General features: G+C 35.2%; 1 long non-coding RNA gene across 1 annotated transcript; it reads right to left on the minus strand.

Annotated features, from left to right (window-relative positions):
• Window positions 1-1,692: 1,692 nt before the first annotated feature.
• On the minus strand, window positions 1,693-5,286 carry LOC125264130. The gene is made up of 3 exons (XR_007183990.1): window positions 4,951-5,286; window positions 4,790-4,847; window positions 1,693-1,987 (listed from the first exon to the last, which is right to left on the minus strand). It is a non-coding gene; the product is annotated as an uncharacterized LOC125264130 (long non-coding RNA).
• Between the last annotated feature and the right edge of the window lie 536 nt (window positions 5,287-5,822).

Consider the following 5,822-nt stretch of genomic DNA (forward strand, 5'->3'; position numbering starts at 1 on the left):
GTGATGGCCGATTTCAAAACACTGTCAAAGACACGTGATTTCAGCAGGTTGGCGGTTTGACACGCGATCCGAATCATGATTCGATACACTGATTCATAACACTCCGAAGCTTCATGAAGCATTGTTTTGAAATCGGCCATCACTAAACAAGTCGTTATTTTTTATTTTTTTTGATTCTCATCACATTATAATATTAATATTGAACCACTGTACTCACATGAACAGATTTATATGTTTTTAGTACATTAATGGATCTTGAGAGAGGAAGGGTCATTGCTGGCTATGCAGGCCTCACTGAGCCATCGGATTTCAACAAAAACATCTTAATTTTTGTTCAGAAGATTGACGAAGGTCTTACTGGTGTGGAACGGCATGAGGGTGAGTAATAAATTACATTATTTTCATTTTTGGGTGAACTAACCCTTTAATTTATGTAGAAAAAGTACAGAATAATATCAAAGTGCATTTAATGGTTAAAAGCACACAAAAAAGTAGAGTGTTTAACTTAGTTTTGTACTAAAAACGTCTGTGAACAAGTAAATAAAGCTTGCAAATGGATGGATTTAAAATACTATCTGTCGCTGATTTTTGTCTGCTCAACAGCGGCCTGTATTTCCATTAATTATTGGTCATGGAAATTCAGCTTTTTAGTCAGTGAAAGTCAGGGAATTTGACATTTGGCTCAGAGAGGGAACCCTGGATAATGTGTGATGTGAACACAAACAAGGAAAGCCATATCTGCATTTAACATCTAAAATGAATTTACAAATAATACAGCACAGATCAAAGCTGCACCATGTAGAGAGATGGCATAAATTATTTTGGAAAAAAAAAATAGTATGATGTTTGTCAGTTAATCTCAAATCCTCTGCCTTCTCTGTGTGCGTGTGGGAGTTTGTGAACACTTGTGTGCGAGTGTGCCCATGTCTGTGCATCTGCATATGTCTGTGTGATATCCCAGAGCTTGTGCAGGCAATTGTCTCTGAATGTTATCCAAGTTTGGAATGAGCCACTCCACCGCAAGCATACACATCAGTGATAATTACACAGAATAGCTCACTGCCTCTTCAAATATGGCAGCCAATGCCATTTGGAGATGCTCCAACGAGGGCCATGGAAATTAAGCTGACAGAGAAGCCTTGATGAAGACACATAGTCACTTGCAGGCTAATCACTGTCTATATTGAAAAAGTCTTTGATTATTAGTTTACAAGGAAATTATAACGATTACAATTCAGCACTCTCCACCTCTTTCATGTGACAACATGCTCGGATATGGGCTGCAGAATCGCGTTTGTCCACAAGATGGTGATACAGAGCTATAAAAGCTCACGGGAATCTCAGACATTCAGCTTTGTGATTCCTTTAAAGGTCTGTAATACCCGGAGAAAGTTATCAGTCACATTTATCTATAAAGCGCTTTATACAACACAGACCGTTTCAAAGCAGCTTCTCAGTAATATGTAAGACAGCGTTAATGTTCCAAAACATTCAAACTTCAATTACAGCTGTAAAAGAGCTATAGGCTACTGTGGACAATAGTGTAGTTTTTCGCAGTTGCTGGCACAAGATTCTTAGAAGTAGCGATTTGAAACTTGTCAGTCCATCAGAGTAATAATAATGAAAATATTTATTTTATAAAGCAGCTTCTCAAAGAACTGTACACAATATAAGCAATACAACTGATAAACTTAGAGATGATGCAAGTTAAAATGAAAAATAATAATAAACATTAACAAGCAAATGCAAGTTTAAAAAAAAAAATACTTGTCTTTAGTTTAACTTTAAAAATATCATAAGTCTGAACTTCCCTAAGTTCAAGAGGCAGAGAATTCCAAAGGAGTACATGGCTGCTTCGGAATGACTGGCAGTGGATAAAGTTACTTTTTGAAACCAGATGGTGTAGTCACGACATCTACCAGCAGGGGCTAACAAGGCCATGCTAACCAGCCAAATCTTGACCCTTTGATTCTTTGACATGAGTCATCTGTTAGTCATCAGATAAACAAGAAAAAAGAAAAAAACAGATAAACATCCTATTTGGTGTCGAAGAACACTAAAAGTTATAACACTGCGTGTCACAAATATTTAAAAAACTACTGTAGGCTATATTATTATTGGTGTTGTATATTTATTATAGTATAGCCTATAATATAATCCAATCCAAAATTTGGGAATGCTTAAAATGCTTAATTTAGTGTATTGTAGGCCTATTGTACAGTATACCATAACCTATATATGTTTTAATATTATTGTTGTTGTTGCACATTTTGATGCTGATTTCGATTTTTTTCTAAATACATAATATTTAGGGTAGGATGCTGGCCAATGTGAGGGTATGTATAGTTATTTTAAAGAGTCAGTTGTTCACCCAAAAAGGAAATTTCTGTCATTTATTACTCACCCTCATGTCGTTTCAAACCTGCAAGACCTTCATTCATCTTCGGAACACAAATTAAGGTATTTTTGATGAAATCCAAGAGGGTTTATTTATCTCCCATAGAAAGCAAAAACTTAAGTAAATTAAGTAATAAATATCAAATTAGTCTAATGTCAATTCTACTTAATATACTTTAGAATATTTTCTGATCTTACTTGAGATTTAATAGTAAGATTACTGGAGGAATTCCATTTAAAGAGGGGTATAATGCTATTTCTACAGTTGCTATTTGAATACAGTTGTTGTCAGAATTATTGGCACCCTTGGTAAATATGATCAAAGATGACTGTAAAAATAAATCTGCATTGTTTATCCTTTTGATCTTCAATTCATAAAATTAGCAAAAATATAACCTTTCATTGAAATAAAAGAATTGAAAGTGGGGGGAAAATCACATTATGAAATAAATGTTTTTCTCCAAAACACGTTGGCCACAATTATTGGCACCCTTTTATTCAATACTTTTTGCAACCTGCTTTTGCCAAGAAACAGCTCTGACTCTTCTTCTATAATGCCTGATGAGTTTGGAGAACACCTGACAAGAGATCAGAGACCATTCCTTCATGCAGAATCTCTCCAGATCCTTAAGATTCCCAGCTCCATGTTGGTGCTTCTTCTCTTAAGTTCATTCCACTCATTTTCTTTAGGGTTCAGGTCAGGGGACCATGGCAGAAGCTTCATTTTGTGCTCAGTGACACATTTTTGTGTTGGTTTTGATGTTTGTTTTGGATCATTGTCCTGATGGAAGATCCAACCATGGCCAATTATTGGATTTCTAGCAGAAGCGGTCAGTTTTTGATTTTTTTATCTGTTGGTATTTGATAGAATCCATGATACCATGTATCTGAACAAGATGTCCAGGACCTCCAGTAGAAAAAACAGGCCCACAACATTAAAGATCCAGCAGTATATTTAACCGTGGGCATGGGGTACTTTTTATCCATGTGTGCACCAAACCCATCTGGTGGGTTTGCTGCCAAAAAGCTCTCTTTTTTTTTTTTTTTTTTAGTTTCATCTGACCATAGAAGCCTGTCCCTTTTGAAGTTCCAGTCTTGTCTGAATATGCTGGAGATTGTTTCTGCATGAGAGCAGAGGATTTTTCTTGAAACCCTCACAAACAACTTGTGGGGATGTAGGTGCTGTTCGATATTTTTTTTTTTTTTTTTAGGCTTTCTGAGACCCAAGAATTAACTAATATCTGCAATTCTCCAGCTGTGATCCTTGGAGAGTCTTTGGCCACTCAAACTCTCCTCCTCACCGCGCATTAGGATGATTTAGACATGTCCTCTTCCAGGCAGATTTGTACCATCTTAGTTGATTGGAACATCTTAATTATTGCCCCGATGGTGGAAATGGGGATTTTCAATGCTTTAGCTATTTTCTTACAGTCATTTTCTATTTTGTGAAGCTCAACAATCTTTTGCTGCACATCAGAACTATATTCTTTGGTTTTACTCATTGTGATGAATGATTAAGGGAATTTGGCCTTTGTGTTTCCTCATGTTTATACTCATGTGGAACAGGAAGTCATGGCTGGACAATTTCATGTTCATGATCACCCTGGTGTGCTAAATAAAATGTAAATATGAATGGGAATATACTTCAGAGATATTTTACTCATAAAAAATTCTAGGGGTGTCAATAATTGTGGCCAACATGTTTTTGAAAAAAAAAAAAAAATTCATAATGTAAATTCACACCTTGAAAGATGGAGTGGCCACAGCGATAATGATACCGGTCATGAGTCGGAAGCGCAGGTGGTGAGTAAAACTGCTTCAAATGTCTGATTTGTTGGCAATAGGCGCCCAAGTGCATATAATGTAAACAATACGAACGTAGTGAATTCAGAAATTCATTATTCATCATTCATTATACGCTATATTCAGTATAGTGATTCAAAAGTTATCCATGGATAATGCGATGGTGTATTGTGTGTGTTTAAATACATTTGTTTAGCTGACCATTGATAGCTTGCAGACGATCGCTACGCAAAAGCTGCGCCTGCTCGTCACTCCTTAACTCCGCTCGCACGGCACGCCTCCAGGAGCTCGGCTGTTTTCGGAAAGACTCGGTACAGCGTATGTATCTTTTATAAATATGATAAAACTAAAGACTTTTTGGCGATATGAAGGATGCTATACTATTCTATAGGTACTCAAAATTAACATGAGATTATTCTCAACATGGTTTTAATCTGCCATTTTAAGCTATGGAGACTTAAAAAACTGTGCGGTTTTTTTTAAGTAAAGTGAAAGAGGTATAGTATGTTGTACTGACAAAAGCTTTGTTAGTATAGTTCACTTACACAAGAGCTCTAGTAACTAAAAAAAAAGAAAATGTAATTGTTACCATTGTTGTTGTTTGCATACTGAATGTTGAAATTTCTGTGTGATTCAAGTGCTTTCAGCTGCAAAATATTCCAAATACCCAATTAAAGGTTTCACAAGATGTTCATAATATCAGCATGAAAATTTTAAAACATTATTGAATATGAAAATTAAACAGATCACCTTTTAAAAGCGACTTCTTACTTATTATTTCCTTTAAAACCACAAACTATAATTTTTTGATGCACAGCTGCACCAAAAAAAAAAATAGAAATACAAAAACGTAAACAAAATTCCAAGTGCCCAACCAAAGGGAACATGAATCACCATAATGGTAAGTAAAAAAAAAAACTTTTTAGGAAAAGCAACATCAATTTATGAAGTCAGCTTATGCAATGTTCTCTCAAATTATTCAGCTGTATTGACAATTAAAAATTACAGATGACTTACAGATGGAAAAGAGTGAATGCAACTGCAGACCTGAAGGAAATGGGTGAAAAGTCTATTAAGATTTGCCCCGCCCACCTTTTTTCTTTTTTTTTTTTTGGCTTGACAAAATGGCACTCAAACCAATCAATTAATCTTAACTTGGGTTTTCTGAGTAAACAAGCCATTAATAAACAGCAATAATAGGTTTTTACCTTGATTTTACCTAAGTAGATCCACTCTGCAAACATAACGTTGAATCTTCAGTCCATGTGCTTTTGCGCTTTGTGGGGGGAGGGGGAATTGTCATCCAGTACGCATGTGTAACAGCATGTCTTGAACTTTTTTTTTTTTTTTTGTAATTTTACTCCAATTAAGTTAGTTAACTATCTGTTCTAATATTTCAGCAACAATTAAACATTTGTAGTAAAGTGAACATTTTGGTTAAAATCAAGTAAACATACTAGTGTTTTATAGTAAGGAATACTATTTGAATTTACAATGTAAAATAATGGCAAATAAGTGAGAACAAGAGAATTATTTTCTGTTATGATATGGGGGAGGAGGGATAGAACAAAAATAAGGCATGACTGGATTCTCGAAGCAGCAGTTTAATCAGATCCTCTGAA

This window comes from Megalobrama amblycephala, linkage group LG3 (assembly GCF_018812025.1).
Source record: "Megalobrama amblycephala isolate DHTTF-2021 linkage group LG3, ASM1881202v1, whole genome shotgun sequence".
In the NCBI taxonomy this organism is placed as follows: Eukaryota; Metazoa; Chordata; class Actinopteri; order Cypriniformes; family Xenocyprididae; genus Megalobrama; species Megalobrama amblycephala.